Genomic DNA, 24454 nt, shown 5'->3' with positions numbered 1-24454 from the left:
TCTTACCAGCAGATCTTGAATAATCTCTCTCTCAAAAAAAAAAAAAAAAAAAAAACAACCAGGAGATAGACTATAAAATTATAGAGATTATCCATTGTTTCCCATGTTCCTCAAATGCTCCTAAAATGTAATCATTTGCCCTTTTAAATATTTTGTAGGGAAGATACTATGCTACCCCCCACCCAACACACACACTACCCATTCAAAGTTTTCTGAATAACTTGAATAGCTAAATGATTCAAGGGGCTTAGAGGCTCTCCCAAATTTTAACTAAAAATAAAAGCAGTAACAACAGCTAAAAATTAAAAATTTGCTACTATGAATAGTAGTATGCTGAATATTTCCCCATCCTTATCTTCTTTGATCCTGACATCAGTTATATAAGTGAGGAAATGTTTTATAAACCTGACTAGAGGCCCGGTGCACAAAAATTCGTGCACTCGGGGTTGCGGGGGGGAGGGAAGTCCCTCAGCCTGTATTGCGAGAGGGTGCAGGCCAAGCTGTGGAATCCCACTGGTGCATGATTGGGGCTGGGGAGGGACGTGGGAGGGCTCCAGGGTGTGCCCAGCCCATCTCACTCGGCCAGACCCCAGCAGCAAGCTAACCTACTAGTCGGAGTGTCTGCACCCTGGTGGTCAGTGCACATCATAGCGAGCAGTTGAGCAGCCTTAGCATATCATTAGCATACTATGTTTTGATTGGTTGAATGGACGACCAGACACTTAGCATATTAGGCTTTTATTAGATAGGATTTTATGATGGGAAAACTGAGATTTAGAGAAGATAATTTCTTCAAGGTCCCATAGCTGCAGAATGACATACAGTATTTGTGATTTGTTTGAGTTCTTACCACTGCCCTGCCTTCTACTCCTGTGAAGTTGAGCTCATTACCAGCATCGCAATGCAGTGTTGGGCAGGTTGTATACTGCACAACTCTAGGGAGCACTATATACTTCAAGCTATGAGAATGATATGCCAAAAAGCGGGGCTGCACACAACCTGCACAATCTTATATGGTACCTACATAATCTCTCTAGATGTTTCTCTCTATCATCACTTATCAGCTCAGCCCATCACTTTCAGAGACTTTTCTTCAACTACTCCAGTGTATATATGCTTTTCTTCTCAGAGATCAATTGTCATATATACAATAAAATGCAGTCTGGTTGATAGTTAAAAACTAACACAAATGAATTTTGAGCTCTTGGTCAGCAGAGATATTCTTGTTTCTTTATTAGAATCTCAAGCACCAAGACCAGTATTTTGGACACAAAACTGGAGCTTAATAAATGTGCATTAGCTGATTATATGATTTTCTAGGAAAATCACCTTAAATCATATAAAATGATCTTTAAGAGGACATTAGGAAATATTTTGTAATAGGTGTTAAACATAGTTCAGACTATAAATTGGAATGCAGGACAGTAGGCGGCTGCTCTGCAAATGAGCAAGGGCAACTACCTAGTATCTATGCTGATTAAAATTTAAACTAACGTTCATTTGCTCCAGGTCTGTAGTGAAGCAGAAATGAAATGATTTGCACTTGTATGAATATTCAATTTTGCGATCTCCTGGCCCAACCACGATGCAAATTACTGAGAGTTTTGGAAATGATTTAAGAGTATAATTATCAAAATTCCTAGAATAAATCAAATACAGTGATAAGAATAAAAATAAGACTGCAAATCCTGCCTGTTGTTTTCATGGAGTCTTTTTCAATTTGCAGACCTCTGCCAAATTCGATGTCTCTATAAATTTGATTCCCTACATATAGTTAGCAAAACCATGATTTAGAGAGAGGAGATTTGTTCAAGGTGGAAACACTGTAATTCAGTCTTGGGTAAACCTTAAGCAGATTTTTTTTAATGAACAGAAATTACAAAAGAATTTATATATCTGGGTTCAAGAGTTTTGTCTTAGTCCAGTGGCCTAGCTGAGCCAGTTTCAGGAGTAATAGAATGCTTGAGGGTATATTAGCTACTGCTGAGAAGTGAAAAATAAATCCTTTGTTGCATGTATCACCATACATGCATACGCACACATACATGCACAAACAGGCACGCACTCACACCCAAACTCATTAAAACAAAAGCAGAGTAGTTAAGATATATCAGGCAATAAATACAGCCTTCCAACTAGCTACTGCCTTCATTTAAGAAAATAAATGGATGTAAAACCATGCATTTATCTCCAGGACATGAGCATTAGGTTCCAGACATCACATGTTACACTAGACACCAAGAGAGGAGGGAGGGCCAAGACAGAAGGCCCAACCACAGCTCTATAGGATTCACTTCCCTGCGGTGGTCAACTCAAGTCTTTAGCTCTGTGTGGCAGGTCTGAGTGAGCAAAGCCTGCTTCCTCAGTTTCCATAACTTCCCTGATGCTCTGAACAGTAAGGCTGTTAACAGAGGAAAGAAACATTTCCTTGAATTAGCATGAGTCATTTCTTTGGAGATAATGTAACTACCAGTAATTTTCAGATCAATTGACATATTCCACTTCCTTTATGCAGCTCCTCATTGCTCCTCCACTTGACTGCACTAATAACGGGGCCCTTCCAATTAAACTTTGTCATGTCCTCAGAGCTCCTATTTCCAAAGAATAGATATTGAGACATCCTGTGGAGTCAAATGCTTAGCCATTCCCTGGCGCAGTTAAGAGTCTCTCATTGAGGGTCTTCACCTCAAAGTGTTCATAAGACATGGATGGAAACACACCCAGTCTTTGCCACCTAATGTTTACCTCCAGGCTCTCCACATAATCAACATTTCCTCCTGTCATCTAAGCAGGAAATGTGATGAATAATACTGCTGAATTCTAAACCAGGAAGCCTTTTTCAGGCTTTTATTTTTTAAACATCAATGGAAACCCAGGAACCAAAGCATCAGTGGCAAATATCTAGTTTACTGCTTTGGTGTATTAACCTATTTACTCATTGGACACTAAGAATATTTTACTGACTTCTCTGCTAACTCCTGGGGATGAGGAGATAAAAAAAAATACTGAGTTCTTCCTGATGAAGGTATCATGTAAAGGAGACATGATCTATGATCAAGGGTGAGACAGAAGCATACAGGAATAAGCAGAGCAGAGCTGTGTGGCCACAGGGCAAAGGTAGCTGTCGTTATGGAATTCAAACTATCTGTCCCATCCAATCGTGCTTCCTGGGTTATAAATCCCATATATTAATCAATAGATATCATCTCCACATTATACATGGAAACAAAAGTAAATTTTCTAACACTGTACATCGAATAAATGCCATAAATGGGATCCAAATTTGAAAATATATTACTCCAACAACCATTGTCATTCCTATGATTTTGTGGGGTCCCCCAATTTAAATGGCATATGATTACTCTCCTCCATCCTTTCTTCCCTGACTTATGATCTTACTCTTTCTGGTTATTTATTGAAGCTTTTCTAGTTAAGTTGATTTTGATTAGGGCTAGGGGTGGGCTCATAGTGAGGCAAGGTAGCAGAGCATAAAGCTTGAGGAATGAAGTACAGACCTAAAAATAACCCTAAGCTCTTGGTGTTTATTTTTTACCAGTTCCAGATCACTAGTCTTACAATGAAAAAATACTTACCTTTACATGTCTTCTTTAGTACTGTACTTATCCATCTCATACTTGTGCTCTTGTGGAAATATAACAACTATCTAGTGCCACAAACCTCTTCAAAACTTATAGGCTTAAAGTAAAAAGCAGTTACTTAAGTCAAACCTTTTTTGGGTCAGTGACTTAGGGTGGACTCAGCTGGGCTCTCCCACATGTTCAAAACTTTGCAGAGGGTCAGCTGGCAAAGGATAACCTCATCTAGGATATCAAGGATCACTTGGCTCAGCTCTTTTTTAAATTTATTTTTAATATATTTTTTTTGATTTCGGAGAAAAAGGGAGAGAGTGAGAGAGAGATAGAAACATCAATGATGAGAGAGAATCATTGATAGACTGCCTCCTGCATGCCCCACACTGGGGAACAAGCCCACAACCTGGGCATGTGCCCTGACTGGGAATCAAACTGTGACCTCCTGGTTCATAGGTCATTGCTCAACCACTGGGCCACACCATCTGGGAATGGCTCCACTCCATCTGACTCACCATCCCATAAGCTGAACTGATATATTCTCCTGGCTATGGCAGAGGAGCAAAGCAGAAGGGGAATGTGCAAGCACTTTTATATGGCCCCATTTGCAATGCACCTGTTACCATCCCATTGGTCAAAGCTAGCCACATGTCCAAACTCTGAATCAAGGGGTGAAGAAAAACTTTGCCTCTTGATGAAGTCACATTGCAGAGGGCATGGTAGAAAAGAGAAGAGAAGAATTGGGTTATTAAAACAATTCATCTACCCCTAGGACTAAACAAGTGAATTTCTGACTAGAAGGGTGCATGTTTCCTAGGTTTCATGTACTGGTTTACCTGAGCAAACATTCTTTCTGAGCTCAAGAAGAACAGATTAAAAAGAAATTTAAAGAGAACAGTGTACTCTGTCATTCTACTGATCAACTTCTTAAAATTTCCTACCAAAGCTTTTATTTATTATCATGGAACCATCATTCTCTCTCTTACCCAAGAAATTAAACCAAAGGTTCAGTAACCAGACTTTTGAGATTCTTTAACTGCAATGTCTCTTACAAAATAAATAATTATAAATAAATAATAACATAGGAGAAACCAAGATGGCGGCATAGGTAAGCACCTAAATTGCTGCCTAGCACAACAATTTCAAAACTACAACAAAAAGACAGAACGGACACCATCCAGAACCACAGGAAAGCTGGCTGAGTGAAAATTCTACAACTAGAGGGAAAGAGAAAAGCTCACAGAGAATTGGAGGTACGGCAAAGGGTCTTTGTGCGCGCAGAGAGGAAGGGCGGCTGAGAGCCTGGCTGACTTTCTCTGGCGGAAGGGGGAAGGAAGCCCCCGACCACACTGAACCCCAGTTCTTACTGCACTGAACCCCAGTTCCAGGCGAGCCCCTGGGGACCCACGCTCTTACGGGGGGAGTCTGGACTCTCGGGCGGAGACTCGGGAGCCGGGGAAGGCGGAGGACTGAAAGCGCGCACACGCCAGTGCGCACAAAGGCTGCAGAGGTTGCCACAGGCTTTCCCTAGTGGAAGGGAGTCAGAGGCTCCTGAATGCACTGAGCTCCAGTTCTGACTGCAGTGAACCCCAGTTCCAGGCGAGCCCCTGGGGACCCACGCTCTTGTGGGGGGAATCTGGACTCTCGGGTGGAGACTCCGGAGCCGGGAAAGGCGGAGGACTGAAAGCGCACACGCGCGTGCCAATGCGCACAAAGGCTGCGGAGGTTGCCACAGGCTTTCCCTAGTGGAAGGGAGTCGGAGGTTCCTGACTGCACTGAACCCTGGTTCCAGGCGAGCCCCTGGGGACCCACGCTCTTGTGGGGGGAGTCTGGACTCTCGGGCAGAGACTCAGGAGCCAGGGAAGGTGGAGGTCTGAAGGCGCGCACGTGCGCGCAAGGGTAAGGCTGACAGGAAGCCAAGACTGAGACTCCACCCCATCCAAGCTGAGCACAGAGGCTATTGCAATTTGGCAAGTCTAATCCTATAAGGCTGTCTCCAGCACCGAACTTCTCCCAGCATAGACACAGCTGATCCTTACAGCCAACTGGCCTGGAGGTCAATTCTTCCCAGTGATACCAACAACAATCAAGACTTAATTACAACAAGGCTGTACACACAGTCCACAAAGGGGTGCACCAAGAGTGTCCACCTCAGGTTAACTGGGGAGGCAGACCCACTGGGCCATATTGGAAACCTAGCACACAAATCTACCTTACCAACTCAGGGAAGCAATGAAAATGCGGCGTCAAAGAATCAGATCACAAACGAAAGAAATGGAGGAAAACAAACGACTGGATATAGAATTCAAAACCACGGTTATAAGGCTTTTTAAGAATATCCTAGAAAAGGCCGATAAATATAACGAAACCCTCGAAGATATGAAAAAGGACCAACTAGAAATTAAACATACACTGACTGAAATAAAAAATATTATACAGAGACCCAAAAACAGACAAGAGGAACACAAAAATCAAGTCAAAGAATTGAAACACAAAGAAGCAAAAAACACTCAACCGAAAAAGCAAAAAGCAAAAAAAAAAAAAAAATCCAAAAAGTTGAAGATAGTATAAGAAGACTCTGGGACAACTTCAAGCGTACCAACATCAGAATTATGGGGGTGCCAGAAGAAGAGAGAGAGCAAGATACTGAAAGCCTATTTGAAGAAATAATGACCGAAAACTTCCCCCACCTGGTGAAAGAAATAGACTTACAAGTCCAGGAAGCACACAGAACCCCAAACAAAAGGAATCCAAAGAGGACCACACCAAGACACATTATAATTAAAATGCCAAGAGCAAAAGACAAAGAGAGAATATTAAAAGCAGCAAGAGAAAAACAGTTAATTACCTACAAGGGAGCACCCATACGATTGTCAGCTGATTTCTCAACAGAAACTATGCAGGCCAGACGGGAGTGGCAAGAAATTTTCAATGTGATGAATAGCAAGAACCTACAACCATGATTGCTCTACCCAGCAAAGCTATCATTCAGAATTGAAGGGAAGATAAAGAGCTTCACAGATAAGAAAAAGCTAAAGGAGTTCATCACCACCAAACCAGTACTATATGAAATGCTGAAAGGTATTCTTAAAGAAGAGGAAGAAGAAAAAAGTAAAGAGAAAAATTATGAACAACAAATACATATCTATCAACAAGTGAACCTAAAAATCAAGTGAATTAAAAACCTGAGGAACAGAATAATCTGGTGAATATAATAGAATCAGGGGCATAGAAAGGGAGTGGACTGATAATTCTCAGGGGGAAAGGGGTATGGGGCGGTTCATGAAGTGACTGGACAAAAATCATACACCTATGGATGAGGACAGTGGGGGGGAGGTAAGGGCAGAAGGTGGGGTGGGAACTGGGTGGAGGGGAGCTATGGGGGGAAAAAAGAGAAATAATTGTAATAATCTGAATAAAGATTTATTAAAATAAATAAATAAATAAATAAATAAATAACATAGATAAATATAATTAATATCGGATTAATTATTACATAACATTAAAATTATTTATAAAATTATTACAATTTGTTAAATGATTACTATATGCCAACCTCTATATAGTCACATTTTCTTATTTAGTGAGGTATATATTATGATCCCAGTGTTATAGATGAAGAAACTGAGACCTAAAGCTGAGTTTGAACTCAAGTCTGTCTAATTTCAAAATACCTCTTCTGGTTAGTGTGCTTTCTTTTTACTCTTGACTCCACCAAATTTCCTCACATTAGGATTTGGGCATTGTCATCCTTTCTAGGAAATTTTGCCTTTTCCTGTTTTAATTCAACCCATATAACAACTCCCAAATTGACCTGAGACAAGTGCTAGCTAATATTAATAAAGGAGGAAAGCAAAGGAGAGTCAGACGTTGTTGAGCATATTTAGCTGGGAAGCAGAGGCCTGTTTGCTCCACCAGGAAGCTACAGCTTCACATCCAAAAGAATCTCAGCATTGTCTCTCCAAGGGGATTAGTATCCCTCCCTTCCCCCATCTGGTACCGAATTGTTGGGGGAATAAAGAGGAGACAGGCACTTGGGCAGTAGAGGTTGGGGTGGTGCCGGGGAGGTGCTTGCATGTCAGTCTAGCCTGGGGAACAATGGATTGGCTAAGGGGTGAACCCCATCAGAAGCATGCAAAATCTTGGAAAGTTAAAAACCCCAGACAAAGAGTTCCGTCTCTCTTGTTCTTATTGTTGTTCTCACGTGCTCTCTCTCTTGCTCCTCCATGACCCGCACGGGACCTTGCACTCACCTGTTCTCTCTCCATAGCCATATGGTCTTTAGCAGCCATATGGCCCATGGCTGTTAAGACTCGGACTTCACCCACAGGATGTTGGACTGGACTGGACTTTAATATAGAGCAGAAATTCTGGCCAGTGGCCTTAATTCTGGCCCTGCTGAAAATAAGATTGGACTTCTTCCATGGTGAGGTGGACAGAGATGGGGCCTTGGAAGGGAAACCCCCCTTAATTTTACATCATCAATAAAGATTTCCAAGAAACCCAACCTCCCATGGGGGCCTCAGGAAATTCTTTTCCTCCTGGCACCCCAAGAACTCCACTTGCACCGATAACAGAAGCACTCACTGAGTATTGACAAATTGCCCAAGTAAAGAAAGTTTCAGTCCATGGATGGAATATTGCTGTTCTTCTACAAAGTATAATAATAAAAACAAAATAGACCAGAAAAGAACAAAAGAAATGTTCCATGAATTATCTCTGCATAAGTAATTGGATTTGGCAAAATAGAATTTTATTTTCTTTGAAATGTCTTCTTATTCAAAATAGGGCCCAGCAGTCTGTCACCCTTTTCCAAAAATGAGTTGACAGGAAAGAGAAGAGTCAAAGGAAGTCTCTAATAGGGTACCAAATTAGCACATGGAAAAAAACAAACATGTCCTGCTCATTATGAATTGTTAATGGCCTGTTTACTGCTGAAGCTGTCACAGAAAACAAGAGAGTCTGGTAAGTCAATAATTTATTTCAGGCTGTGGAATTAATTAGGAAGACAATTAAATAATTGTGGGAAAGCAAAAAATATGTTTGGATGTTTTGTTTTTAGACCTCAGGGGTGCTTTACATGAGGTCTGAATGCTGCATGAGAGGGTAAAAAGAAGTTAGTGGGAGAAATGGAGTAAACTTTATGGGTGTTTCTTCATTATAAAATGTTAAAAAGAAATTTCTTCAAATAAATTTCAGTCAAACAGCAGGCAGCAATAAGCTGCATTACACCCTAAGAATATTTGAATGCTTTTACATTTCATGTAAGATCAGGTGGGCAAAAATGCTGTAGCCAAGATTCATTTTTGCTCCATTTTGAGGTTATATAATGAGTAAGTGACTTTTCACCTTCCCATCCACCATGTGAATATCAAAAAATACATCCAAATAAAAAATTATACTATTATATTTTAAAGCAACTGTCTTTAGAGACTTCAAATCACTTCATAGACTTTTTTAAGGAATAAGAAGATTGAAATAGAAATAATAATCTATCAAATAGCATTTTCCATACTAAAATGAAAACTGTCATATCTGTTTCAGTGAAACTGTTTCCATGCTTTAGTACTCACCTACATTAATAAAGAAAATGTTTAGTGATTTGGTTACAGGAAATAAGTTATAACAAGCAGTGCTGTTGACATTGGACTTGGTTATTCGCTGTCTTGACAATGATAGAAGTCTACTAGGCAATGCTCATGGTTCTTTCTACATGTGTCCACCAGTAAACTTGCCCTCTTTTTAAAAAGTCTGATAGTTGTGAGAAGGCTAAAAAGCTAATTCCAATGTAACCCTGATTATTTGGGGGGGCAGGGGGCGCTAGCAATCTGAATCTGTGCCAGCAAGCCCAGTGTATATTCTTGATAACCTATAATTAAGTCACTGCCCCTTTCCTCCACAAACTCGTCTTGCAAGACCTGTTACTTAAATGCTCACATTTTACAGAGGCCATAAATCATGAACAAGACACAACTCCCAGAGGGGGTTATCAGCACTGACATCAGGCCAAGCCCTTAGATATGATCTCAAGACCCCCATCCCAACACACGGGGCTTTTTGCAAAGCCCGTGAAAGGTCCGGAAATATAATCCATATTTGGGGGACAAAGATGCCAAAAAGGTATAAAGGGAAAGCTTCCACCATATTGGTTTGCTCAGACTTTGAGAGGCAACTCCTCTGAGACTGCTGGCGTAATAAAGTTGTGTAACTCCATTTCTCTAAGCATTGCTTGGGTTTCTTCAGTCTTCTACAACAGTTGGATTGGGCAATAGAAAGATAGATTATATAATGGGCACATTTTTTATCTTTATTGAAATCACTAGAGAGAAATCTAGAGGCACAAGAAACAAAATCTTGAAAAATTACATTCTTATTCTAGAATGCTTAACAATATCACTTACAAGATTTCTTTCCCGTGCTAAATATATATATATATATTTTCTCACCTTGGCTTCTCACTGTTCTGAATTATCTACTCTTATGGAGAATCCAGAAAAAGGAGTCAGCCCTAAAATGTAATATCATGATAATGATGATGATTTTACATTTTTTATCTCTAGAATGTATAAATCATGTCTTATCATCCTCATTATTATCATCATCGCAGAAGGAAATTCTATCAGCCACCAACCAAGTCCAAGATTAGAGGTTTCCAGTCCATGGTATGGGCACTCACAAGAAGAACTCAGGACTTGCATACAAGGAAAATACTGAAGAAATAGTCAAGCTACCAGAAGAGAAACTCAATTCTTCAAACTGATTTGGTGCTTTTATTACCTATTTCTGAAGCACATGGTGGGGATAAGGCTGGCAGGGAGGGAAACTGGAGCTCAAGAGCCAAATAAGAGCCATAATTGTTTAACAAATTCAGGTTCAGACTCCAATCAGAGCAGAAGTTGGCAACTGGGAAATTGAGAATGAAGTCAACTACTGGTAGGTATTCAGAAATCCCAGCTGTGAAGAGGAGAAATGATGCAGAAGCTAGGAATCCACAAGGTTTGAGAGGATCCCTGGCCCATCCTGAAATTTTAGCAAGCACTTTTGGACAGGTTCCTCTTCTTTTATATACACATATACCGTGTATTTACAGGTACAAATCCTCCTCATTTTGTTGGAAGAGAGAATAATATATCTCACAAATTACTACTGGATTACTCCCATTATTACCTACACAAGTTGAAGAAACAAATATTTGCTGAAAAGAAGACAACAGTAATAAAGAAAGAGATTATCAGGAGCTATTTTCTGGATTCTGTTCTTCCTTTGTCAGGCCTCCATGGGGAAATGGGATGGGAGATGAAAAGTTTTCACAAGGCCAGTTGGCTGGTGAGAGCTTCCTCTAAACACTGGAAACATCAGGGCACTCAAGAGGGATCAGACCAACTGGAAGCCACCCAACAATGCTTAATTTAGAATTTCACTTGCCTAAAGTTATTGGACTACATCCTCTTTCAAATTTCCTTTAAGGCTTTGCTTCTATAGTCACAACACAATGTTATCTTGTTTGGAATCCAGCATGTCCTTAGGCCTGGCCCATCTTTGTAGAAGTCTTTTCTGAGAGGTTAATAATTATTTTAGATTATTTCATTTTTTTGTATTTTTGCACTAAAAAATTCTTTCATTAAAAGAAGTCTTTTTATGGAATACCCTCAGATATTCATTGTTGTTTTTCAAAGTCCATATTTAACAATTACAAAATGGCCTCACTTTTCGAGCACTCCTATCTTTTCATTTTCTTTATAATGCATTTGTTCTGTGAAATTTCAAAGATTAGGAGCTACTTCACAGGAGAATTAATTTGGTTACTCAGACTCATAAAGGGAGCAAAGGTGTTCATTGAATAAATATTCATACATTTATTCAATATATTTTTACTGAGCATTTACTATGTGACAGGCACTGTTATAGACATTTGAGAGCCATCAGTAAACAAAATATCAGATAAAAAATACCTGTTGTCATGGAGATTATCTTCTTATTGGAAAGAGACAGATGAAAAAATAGCAAATCCTAATAAAAGAGTAATATGCAAATTAACCACCACTCCGCTACACTCACAAGCCACGCCCACCAGCCAATCAGGGGTGAGTATGCAAATTAACCCAACCAAGATGGCTGTGGCCATGGAGTGAACAGGAGGCTTGGGTTGCCCCCGGTGATAGAGGAAGCCAAGCTTTCCTCACACCCTGACTAGCCCAGGCCTCCACTCAAAGTTACAAGGTTTCAATTATAGAAGATAAATAAATCCCAACAAAAATGGCTGCAGCCACAGAGCAAGCAGGAATCTTGGCTCCGCTCAAGGCTACAAAGTTTAAATTATAGAAGATAAATACCAGATACCAGGGCCTCCGCTTGGGTTGCCAGGGGGTGTGGCCAGCTTGCAAACCACCACAGGCCCCTCGTCCAGGCCGCTCCATGCCCCAAGGGAACACCCACCCTGATCCGTGACACCCTTCAGGGCAAACCAGCTGGCCCCCACCCATGCACCAGGCCTCTATCCTATCTAATAAAAGAGTAATATTCAAATTGACTGTCACTCCAACACACAAGATGGCTGCCCCCATGTGGTCAAAGATGGCTGCCCCCATTGGACACAAGATGGCTGCCACAAGATGGCCAGCAGGGGAGGGCAGTTGGGAGGAACCAGGCCTACAAGGGAGGGCAGTTGGGGGCAATCAAGCCTGAAAAGGAGGGCAGTTAGGGGTAACCAGGCCGGCTGAGGAGGGAAGTTGGGGGTGACCAGGCCTGCAGGGAAGGGCAGTTGAGGGGGTACCCAGGCCTGCAGGGGAGAGCAGTTCGGGGGGACCAGGCCTGCAGGGGAGGGCAGTTAGGCATTAATCAGGCTGGCAGGCAGAAGCGGTTAGGGGCAATCAGGAAGGCAGGCAGGCAAGCAGTTGGGAGGCAGCAGTCCTGGATTGTGGGAGGGATGTCCAACTGCCCGTTTAGGCCCGATCCAGGTAGGATCGGGCCTAAATGGGCAGTCGGACATTTCTTGAGGCGTCCCAGATTGGAGAGGGCTGAGCTGAGGGACACACACCCCCATGCACGAATTTCGTGCACCGGGCCTCTAGTATATAATAAATAAGTAATTAGATTGTCTAGTACAGGTACACAGGTCTTAAGCAGAAGACTATAGTACTTGAATTCAATTCACTTTGAAATCAGCATCTTCCTAAACCAGATTCTGCATTCTAGTCTCAATTAATATAGAGGCAAATAAGGTAAAGCTCAATCCTTCAAGATATTTGTTTTATAATACAGAAGAGGAAATAGGACACTATTTTTCTTTTTAAATTATGAGCTCTTAGATTATAAAATCTAATAAACAGATTTTTTTAAATTCTGACAATTCCATAGCAGAGGTACATCCTACTTGTTAAAACTGTTGAAATGCACTTGTTTTGCAGGCTCTGAACTTACAGCATCCACATTCCCTTTTTTCTTACTCCTGAGACTATCATAAGCTTAGCCCCACATTCGGAGTTTATTCCTTTTTTCTCACAATTCAAGCAGCTATCTTACCACAAATACTGGAGCAGCATGTGCACAGAGATAGTGTGGACCTGACAGTGCACACACCACAGTGTGTGCACCATCAAGCTACTCAGCATGGTCCATGAGTGGGAGCATTTCAAAGCTTCACTAGGTTTTCAGAGACAACATAAGGGACTCTGGATATGTGCATTAAGAACCCAATTCAAAGCCTAAATGAAAAATGTTTAGAAAATAAATGAGCTGTCCTTGGATCAGGCTCTGTTACAGAGTCAAGTTTTAGGAGGTACATAAATGGTTATGTTTTCCCCAAAAATTGCTGCACAGGTGGGAGATCACTGAGAGATGATGCAAATGAACTGGCAGTTTAGAACACATTAAAAAACAGTGTCAGATATTAACATGCAAAATGCCAATACTGCATATGTACAACAATGAAAGGAATATTGAACAGGATCTTTATTTTTATTTGACTGCCAGCTATGCCAGTGAGCATTTCACAAGCTGGGACAGGGGAGGAGAAAATGAAGAGATGTTATTTCAATTGTTGAACTCTTCAGACCCGTCAAGCTCCTGCTTCCGGTGAAGGCAGATTATAGGTTAGACAGAAAAGTGACACCACAACCGAAGGAGACCTTAACAAATGGAGCTGGGAGACAGCCAGATTTTGCATGCAAGGGGTGCCTTGGGGAATAAAGCCTTCTGGCAATTTGGTTGTGTTTATCTCAAAATGTTCACTGGGAAAACAGTGCATTTGCATTTTGTAAGCGAATGATGATAATAATAGGTTTCTGAGAGATATAAATCAGGGAAGATTCAATAAAAACAGAAAATTTTGAATATGTATGTTTTGACCCTCCCCCAACCTCGCAAGCAGAGGCTCCCAGATTTTTTATTTGTGAATTCTCTCTGGGGAATGACCAAGCCCCCAGCTGTTGCCAGCTTGGGTTTCTGATTGGGAAATACAGCAGAGCTCTCTGCTGCTGTTGTGAGCACCGCCTTCCCTCTGTGCCCCCTTGGACTCTCCATCACTCCACCTGCCTGACCACAGCTTGGACACATGTTGGTGACTAGACTGCTACACACGTTTCTTCCCAGATCCCCCCACTAAGCCAAAGAACAGGGTTTATTAACCAATAAATTTCAAACTCTCAAACATGGCATAGATATAATAGTTACTCTATACCGATTTCAGTAAATAAATCTCCCATTATCCCAGTAAACCTGTTGATCCAATTTGATCAAAAAGATATTTAGGCACTTCTGAAAAATTCGTTGACATAAATAAAGTGAGATTTTTCTGACTTAACAAACCAGAAGTGTGTATATAAACTGGTTTGGCTCATTGATTTTTTAATTCTACAAATATTTATGAAATGCACAGCTCTTCCCAGGTGGACAATCACTTTTCCCCCCTCCTAAGGTCCTTGTCATTAATCACAGCTGTTTGAAAATAGCCCATTTCTCAAAACAAATTAACTGGCTCTATATACTTCCCTTTGATCTTCTGCAGTTTTACTCACAGATAATCTCCTCCCCACCTCTCTACCTACAAGAACAGCCACCAGATACATTGTGATTCTGTCAGGTAATCATTGTATAATGAGTCTCGGGACTTGCCGCTGGGGTCAGTATATATAATCAGCTTCCTTCAGCAAAAACGAAAAAAACTTAGAGGTGTTACTGCTCACGTTTGTTACCTTAAAATGTTGTTTTTAAGTAATTTTCTGTTTTTGTTCAAATATGTGAATACAGTTTGAAAAATAATAATGAAGGTAAACCTAATGAAAACCAACAATCCATCGCCACTGCCTTTCCCCATTCTGAGTCCTGCTGCCCAGAGAGAACCATGTTAATGCTTCTTGTGTGCTTTATTTCCTGATGCTTGCCTACGTGTGCCTAAATAAGATGTCCCGATTGCTCTTTTCATTCACCCACTCATGCATCCTAGAAATAAGTGCTGACTGTGTGCCCGAACTTTTTCTAGAAACATACAGTAAAAAGTGCTTTTTAAGAAACCATACCTATTTGGCTTTTCTTGCAAATGTGTTGCAGCTTCTTATCTATTGATGAACTTCTCATTTTCTTTGTTATTATGGATTTATACTTTTTTGTAGATCGATATAATTTTAAGGGGCTCTGAGGAAAGAGAGAACATAGGTGTTGAGGTTAGCCTAGTGCCTCCAACAGAAATGTCATGATCTTCTCTTTATGAAAACTCTGGATGCGTAAGAAGCTGGGGAAAAAATGAGCTCACTTTAACATGCAAGGAGCCGGGGCAAAGTTAGAGGACACGTGGACTGGTAGAAAAGCAATGTGCCGAGAGTTGGAAAGCCTCGGCTATATCCATCATCATGTCAATGACCATGGCATTCATAGTTCTTGACAAATAGAATGAGCTAACATTCTATTCATTTATTGCTATCTTTAATGTAGTTAACATTTATTTAGCTCATTCTATTTGCCAACTACTGTAAATGCTGTACTGATTTTCTAATTTAAATTAAGCACTAATATTGCCCTCTTTTTTAATCTGATAAAACTAAGACCTAGAGATATAATTTTTCCAGTAAGCTTAGCACACGGTGCTCCTCAGTGGCCTGTCCACTGTGGCTCCATGTGGAGGTTCAGACTCTCTCTCCTCCTTTTATGTATCTAGTTACAGGTGAGTGAGGACAGAGAGAGCAGTTGATGATGCACCCACCACACAGAGCTCATTTCCTAAAGGAAGAGTGGGGCAGAGATGATAGAGACCTCCACCAGCCATCTCTGTAAGAGCAAATCCAATGGTGGCTGATGCCAGAGCCTTTCTGAAAAGTTTTGAAGTGATATTGCAAGGCTGACTGATTTCTTTAAATATTAAGAGCAAAGTAAGTATTATGCTTCCTCCCAAGTTAGAAAGGGCAAATTGAATCACGTTTAGCTTTGAAAAATGGAAATAAGTCAAACTTTGAAATAACATCTAAGCTCGGTTCCTGGTTCTCCCACAACTTGCCTATACCTGGAGGGTGTTACAACAGCAAGGATATCAGGTCTTTAGATAATAATATTAACTTACATAACAATTTTAATATCACAATAAATGAATGTAAAATGTATGGCCCTAAAAAATGCACATCTACTACTATTATCAGCAATAGTGAGATTAATATTGTCCCTTCTTTTAGATAAAGAATTTCTAAACCCTTAGAAAAATCTCCTCTTTGAGCTCTGCCTGCCTGTGATGACACAGCTCATGGCAATCTTGGGTCTCTACCATGGATGTATGTTCTTTTTTTTCTTTCTTTCTTTCTTTCTTTTTCTTATTTTTTTTTTTTTTTTTTTTTTTTTTTTTTTTTTTGCTTGAAGTTTTAAGTTGCTTACAACATGTGAAATTCAAAGCTTCAGGCACATGACTGTCAGAATTGTCAAGAAGATTAACAACCAATATTTGAAAAGAAAACAGTAGGCAGTTAAGGAGCTGTGCTTGGAGTATGATTTATGAAGGTTTTCATGACAAGACCATGGTTTTGATGAGAAAACAGTACACATTTCATGAAACTCAACTACATGGTTGTTTTGATAAACAAGTTGCTTTTGATCAGTACATGCTATTCATAGACCTAAAGCATCCTTGAGAATAAACAATCAAAGGGAAATACCAGAGTTATATAGAAGCACCCCCTGAGGTCCACTTTAAGAGAATAAACTTTTTGTGTTCCCCATTTTATGTCATCTGAGCCACAGGTGACCCTTCATATATATTTCACAGATCTATCAATTCATCAGCCTCAAGCCATGCCCTGTAGAAAGTACCCAGTTATTTTATTAAGTGTGGCTGTAAAATAATTGATATATTAAAAGTGAAAAAAGACTCATAAAACTGTATTTAATATAGGAAGGCATAAGAAAAAGAAAGGGTTTAGAGTTATAGTTCACTGTGATGATCATAAGAATTATTCAGTCATTAAAAAGGCTTAGTCCTACGGGAGCCTCGCTGGAATATAGTTCATATGACAATGAACTGGTGGGGCCATTAAGGAGGAAATATACACACAAGTATGTAATTTGCACAGTATTTGATTCTGGTGGTAATTGTTTACAACTGCTTCACTCTTTCATTTTCAAATCTACTTGAATTGAGCTCTAGGTTTTTGTGTGTTTTTTTTTTTTCTGTGAGCCTTTTGTGTAATCACCCAGCTTGAACCAATTTAGGGATGGGGTGTTGTGGCAAGGGGTTTATCCATCACTCTACTCCACCACATGGCACTCCATATCCATCAGGACCTGCCTTACCCCAGCCTAAGGCTTCATCTGTCTTCTGGTTCGGCCATATTACTCATCTGTTGCCTTCCACTCCAGAGAAGCAGTTACAGCACAAACCAGGTGTGCCTGCTGGATTAACTTGATTGAGAAGATTATATCTAAACAAGGATCAGCTATTAAGTTTCATCAAGCCACATTTTTGCTCTATTTCATAGAAACAGCAGGTGAGTTAGACTGGTTGCTTGCTAAAGAAAAACACATTAAGAAGGCTTAAACCTCAAGCAAGCATGGATATAGAAGTGTCGTTGGTGATAAAAATCTAACCCGTAGGACATTTCTACAGCTATAATCTAGATGATTGAAATGAACATTACTATTTTAGGTTTAACACAGAGGATTTTGTGCCTCAAGGGGTACTTTTGAATCCTCAAGACAGTACCCAGCATCACTGAAAAATGTCTCTACACATCATGTAGCTACATGGAATCCGATGAAAATATTTAGAACATACGTCTTCAGCAATGGGTTCTTGGCTGCTGCAGATATATCAAAATGACTATACTTGGACGAAATGGGAGAAAGGAAAGGAAGTGACAGTTTAAAGAAGATTAAAAAACCAACCAACTTTCAGGAAGATTAAAAAAGAGAGAGCCAGGAGGATCATTTATAAAAGGAAGGATGTAAATTATGTACAACCTGATTGGTTTTCCCTGGAATTTGCTTGCTTTAATGAAACTGTTATTCCTGAAAGACTGAGAGCCCCTTTTTAATGTGAATAAGGCATTACTGTGGGTTGGCATATTGTTAGTCTTTGGCCTCAGGAGACCATCTCTGAAGACCTAATTAGGTTACAAGCATGTGAAAATGAGTTTAGTAATCCCTTTGCTGAATGTTTCAGGGTGGCTTATTTCTGAGTGTTGGGATGGTTAACAATACCCAGAACATTCTTTGTGAACTCTATAAATCACTACTTTCCTGCCTTCCATACAACAACTTAGTTATCATCAAAGACTCATTTTAATCAGATGACCTTTTCTACAGTGAAAAAATTAAAGATGTCTTGGGGTTTTCATTGACTTTATGATAGAATCACTGACAAAGTTTGCACATTTCCTAGGGTGATTTTTTATTTTGTTTTTTACTTTTCTGCCAGATAGAGTAATAAGTTTGATTTATGTTTTCTAAATCAATCATTCCAAGGAATTAAAGAGCTAACTTCTTAATAATTTAATAAAATGATGTTTGAGCTTTATGAACTAAAACTTTGCTTGCTAGCAGCCTCTTATAGTACATTCAGGACAAACTATTAGCTTAGTAAAGTCAGAGTTAACATATGAGACTGGAAAGGGAAGGCCTTGGGAATGACAGGAGAGTAAGCCACTCAAACTTTCTGAGCATTTTCTCAATTGTGCAATGGAAATAATAATATGCATCCCATATTGTAGTTTCTTTAATTAAGTAACATAAGGGAGCATTTTTGTCAAAGAGAAAGTATTGCACAAAGAGGAGCTATTTTCCTGTATTCAGAGGCATACAAATCCCTCTCTGGACAGTACTAGCAGTTAAAAAATTCACTGAAGTATTGGCTAACGAGAGCATAGATTTTTATTACAACCAGGTCAATTATAGACAGAAAGAGAACACTTAATATTTGTCACCCAGGTTAAAATGTGTGTCATTACCCATCAAAGTGCATGTCATTACTCACCAGGATATTAGAGTTGTTGCTGCTACTGGAAAGCCCTCTAGGAAAAGGTGTGTGGTCTACTCATAATAGGTGTAATAGTGCAATCCAGTTGGTCAGATGATTCAGTTGGTATGGTATGTGTATGAATACACAGGTAAACTATACATTTCAGAAAGACACAGATCTTTGTCAATTTTGTTCTTTCTCTACCCCAATGGCTTGGACAATTCCTGGCACATAGGACTGACTGGACACATGCGTGAGGATTGTGAGAGTAAAATAAAGAACAGCAGGCTGAAATTATCCCACACGTCATATTGGACCTCATGTTTCTAGATCTTTGGAGGCACGGCTGGCTTCAGAAACCCAGCTCAGTGATGCTCCAAGTGGTAACTAGAGCTAGGTTAACCCACTTTGAGTTCACCCTTCCTGTGATTGGATTAGCTGGGGCCACCATAGGAGAGTTCCTGTTCTGTACAGGGTTCTAGCCAATCCCCTCAGAGGTGGCTCATCTACAATTTACATCTCTGCTCCAGAAATCCCCTGTGGATTCTGTTACAGTGCATTTGATGGTGGACTATTTTCCTGCCAAGCTCCTTCTGAACAAGAACAAAACTGATTCCATGTGGCAGACAAACTTGGCTGAGTCAACTTATTTAAAAGGCAGTTGGTACCTAATATGCACTGAAGTTTTAAACCTTTTCAATAGATTGTATCAACAGAAAATTAATCTCATGGTTGGTATGAGGTACCAACCATGTAGAAGACACTTCACTGAAGCCTGTGCATTTGAATAGCAGATACAGCCCCTGCATTTGAAGGGGCTTAAAGCTCTCATTATATAGATGTCATCTCTCCACATGGCATTCCCCCCAAAAGTCTGGAGAGATTATGTTGGCCTCAGTTTGTCAGGCAGGATTTCAGCTGCCCCCGAAAAATGTGAAAGGAGAATGAAAGTACATCCCAGAAAAGGAGACTATAATAAGCAAGGACCAAAAGTGAAAAAGGGCAAGATGCATTTGGTAAAATACAAAAACAATCACTCCAATGAGGGAGCATCAGAAAGCATAACAGGAAATGAGGCTGAAAAAATAATACCATTTAAATTAATGTCCTTTGGACTTGAAGCACTATAGCAGAAGGCTTCCAGGAGCCAGGTAGGGACACAAACTTTGAATAAGTAAAGACACAATAACAAATTAACACACAAAACACCACAAACAAAAAATAAAAAGGGCATGGCAACTGGCCAGGAATTAATTGGATAGAGCCTTTTAAAAGTACAGTGTTAAAATATATATATTTTTTAAGTACTGAATTGAGCCTCCCCCCCCCCAAAAAAAAGATAGGTCTCTCTAACAGCCACCATTTTACTTCTAAGTTTATATATATATATATATATATATATATATATATATATATACACACACACACACACACACAATTATATATATATATATATATATATATATATATATATATATATATATATATATATATATATAATTGATTTCAGAGAACGAAAGGGAGATGGAGAAAGAGAATCATCAATCAGCTGCTCCCTGCATGCCCCCTACTGGGGAGGGAGCCTGCAACCCGGCATGTACCCTGATGTGAATCCAACCGTGACCTTCCAACCGTGACCTTCTGGTTCATAAGTCATGCTCAATCACTGAGCCACACCAACTGGGCAACCATTTTACAATCTGTCCTAAAGAATGAACAATATAAATAAAAATGAGCACAATCTGAAATAAATCAAATAGAAATGTTCATTATAATGAGAGTTGATGTCTACATATTTACACATATAACCTCCAGTCCTCTCTGTTACTGGAGAAAGAAACTATAAATGAATTTTCTAAAACTAAGGTGCTCCCAGGTCCCCTAAATTTCAGTATGCTAGAGAGCAGTGGTTTTCAAACTATAATATGTATCAGAATCACCAGGAGAGCCTATTAAAACATGGATTGCTCAAACCAAGGCCAGAGTTTCTGATTCAGTAGGTGTAGGGTGGGGCTTGGGAATTTCTGTTTGTTAGTTTCCAAGTGATGCTGATGCTTCTGGTGTGGAGATTACACTTTGAGAAGCAATGATTTAGAGCAAGCCCCATCATCCAGCCACCACTGCTGCTACAGTTTGTCTTGTAAGGGACATCAGCAAATAACATTTCTCAAACCCAAGTGTTCTTTGGAAGACTTATAGATATTGTTCTGGGGTTGAGATATAACTTTGGTTACACCTATTTATGTATGAGGATTGAAAATGCATTTAAGGAAAATATTGGACATGGACATGGGAAATAGAAATGGAAAGCCCTATATCTCAGTGCACATCCTTGTTAAGTCTCTTCATTTTCACAAAAGAAAAATCTTCCACCCAGCTTGGCTGCTCTTAAAACATATTGTTTAGATTTAATTGGCAATGTAGCCCAGCTATATTCTAGGTGTCTGCCAGGTAGTTCAGTCTTAACTTCACCCAATATCTGTTTTTTAAAAACTGAAAGAAATTATATTTGTCAAGCATTGTCTGAGGGATATGCAGTCCACATGTTTCTCTCTAGGTAATTTGTACACATTGGTGACATAGTGGTATGCTGCTGTCAATTATGGAATATAATGGAAGCGATATATTAGTAATGAGAGTTCAAAGAGTGAAATTTGCAAATTATTTATTTAAAAACAAATAATTAGAGCAGATGTAAGATTATTCCTCCAACATCATTCTGGCTGACTTGCATTCTGAAATGTTTTTTCAAATGGGAGGGAAAGTTGGGGAATTTCTGAAGCCCATGTATATATAATATGTATTAGTATATCAGTCCTTGGAAGCATCATACGTCAAGTATTTTAAAAAATCACAACTCTCATTTAGCAGCTCTTAAATATGTCCCTCACCATTCACCAGAGTTGCCTGGAATGCTTATTAAAAGCATATTCCAGGGGCCGAAACCGGTTTGGCTCAGTGGATAGAGCGTCGGCCTGCGGACTGAAAGGTCCCGGGTTCGATTCCGGTCAGGGGCATGTACCTTGGTTGCGGGCGCGTCCTCAGTGGGAGGTGTGCAGGAGGCAGCTGATCGATGTTTCTCTCTCATCGATGTTTCTAGCTCTCTATCCCTCTCCCTTCCTCTCTGTGAAATATCAATAAAATATATTTAAAAAAAAAAAAAAAAAAAAGCATATTCCAGGGTTCCATTCCAGACTGTTGAATAAGAATCTCCTAGGTGTGTGGGGCCTGGCTATCTGCATATTAGGAGTCACTCAGTTGCTTCTAATGTTGATTTAATTGTGAGAACACTGCTTCGTGGACCCCCAATTCTGGGCCCCTACAGAGATGCACATCATTGTCTTACATTGCGGGTTTTTAAAAGAAATACTTGGTTGATCTATCTTTGCATCTAAGAAGAGGAGTCCTCTTTATGGAGGACTGTAAGAAAGCTAGTCTTGTGCTCTACTCTTAGTGAAGAGGACTCCAATGGATATTTCTGTATGAAGCTCATTTCTACCTCTACTTTATGTCCCTCAACTTATTTTTGGTTAGTTTTTCTTCTTCTTTCATCTCCTGCTTTATGTTATACCTTTTTTATTTTATGAACATTTTATATACAATCTTATATATTTGATGATATAAGCCCATGCAAATGATTGTATCTTGGAATTTGGCAAATGGCATGTTTCTTTTAAGATAACAAAGGAGATTTGGAACTTCATTGAAACCAAAATTGTTTTGTTTAGGAATATATGAAAAATCTCCATCTAGCATTAATTCAATAACATTTAGACCAGTGTTTCAAGTGCTGTAATTCTCTTCCTATATCCTATACATTAGTTTGGATACTTTAAAAAAAAGAGTACAAATGTAAAGAAACTCTACAGCCAGAGAAGTAAACTAATTCTAAAAGTTTTAAAAGAAAAATAAATTGTATTAACGAAGGGAAGAGAGCAAAGGAAACCAGCCTGACTAAGTAGAAAGAGACAGCTTTATAGTCACCCCAGGGAATCTACCCAATGAAAGGGGAAAGGAAAAAATGGAGCAGGGGAAAGTCCTTTTACTAAGCACGTACACAACAGAAGCCAAACGAAGAAGCAAAACTATAAGGCATGGTCAGTAGGAACCAAAATGGCGATCATATGGAGAAGAGACCAGACTGGGAAAATCTCAGGAAAAGATCAGCTAAGATACGGGCACAAAACCCTGGAAAATCTAGGAAAGTGGTTAGATAGTGGGAAGGGCACCAGCACAACGCCAGGAAGAGCTGGAAAAGAGATTTGAAAGAAAGCCAGCTCCTTCCCAAATCCAGGGAAATATATTTAAAGCTTAACAAAGGTCCAGAGAAGTCCCATCTCCACGGGCAGCCATGTGGTCCAGGTGCCATTGAGCCTTGGCGGCAGATGTGCAGATGGAGAAATGAGGCACAGAAAAGTTCAGTAACTTTCCCAAATCACACAGCGAAGAATTGGACTACTGGACTCTTGTGTGCTGGGGGTAATGGGACTGCAGCTTTGGGTCCTGACCCTCCTGGACCTGGTGGGCACAAGTGCAGGCCTATGGCCCTGGAAGCTGGACTTATTCCACAGAGAGAAGGAGCTGAACCACCTGGTTGTGAATGAGGCATCGGGTATGGTATACCTGTGAACAGACCAACCATGTCAACCGGCTTCTGCTGAGGACACACCGGGGAAGCACCGCATAGAGTGCAGCAGCTTTTTCAAGGGCATCTGTGCCTCGAGGGCCCTTCCTTCTCTCATGCTGTACTCTTGCTTTCTTTTCTCCTAAACTCTAAGATTCACCATGAGACTTACAACCAGGGAGCGGTGGGCTTTAAGGACTCTCCTTTGCCACTGTAACTTTCTGTCCTGAGTCTAGGCAGCCCAGTCTAGGCTTACTCCTGTTGCTGTGACCTGGCCTCTTCTATTCTAAGCGTTCCTTTGTTTTTCCTCTAATAAACCTTGCCATTATTGCTCAAATCCTCCTTCATAATGTCCCTGAAATATCTTCCCCATGATACCGCAAGATCCTATTTCCTCTGGTAGCATGAGGACAGAATTAGTCGACAGAAGCAATTTTAAAAATACCTACTGTCCAGTAAAGTATAATCTCAGACGTGGACAGTTTAGAGGTAGGTTTACTAAAGGCTCTTAACTTGTACGAAAGTACAGTGAACAGTGGACTCTTGTCTCAGATTCAGTGATCTGATCTTAAAACGTAATTCCACATCAAAATAAACTCTTATTAGAAGTCACTGATACCCCAGATCTATTTCTAATTTCAGGAACTTGCATATTTCTGTCACTCTTTTGTCTGTAAAAGAAAGAAAGGTAACCATTTACAATTAAAAAGTGGAACTAAAAATGTAAGGACTTTAAAACATGAAAGCAGGAATATGATAATCAAAGGATTACCAACAATTACACTACAAAGGAATAATGTTGATACATAC

The sequence above is a fragment of the Plecotus auritus genome (assembly GCF_963455305.1).
Source record: "Plecotus auritus genome assembly, chromosome: 3".
In the NCBI taxonomy this organism is placed as follows: Eukaryota; Metazoa; Chordata; class Mammalia; order Chiroptera; family Vespertilionidae; genus Plecotus; species Plecotus auritus.
The sequence above is the reverse complement of the archived record's forward strand: the minus strand, read 5'-3'. Positions refer to the sequence as shown.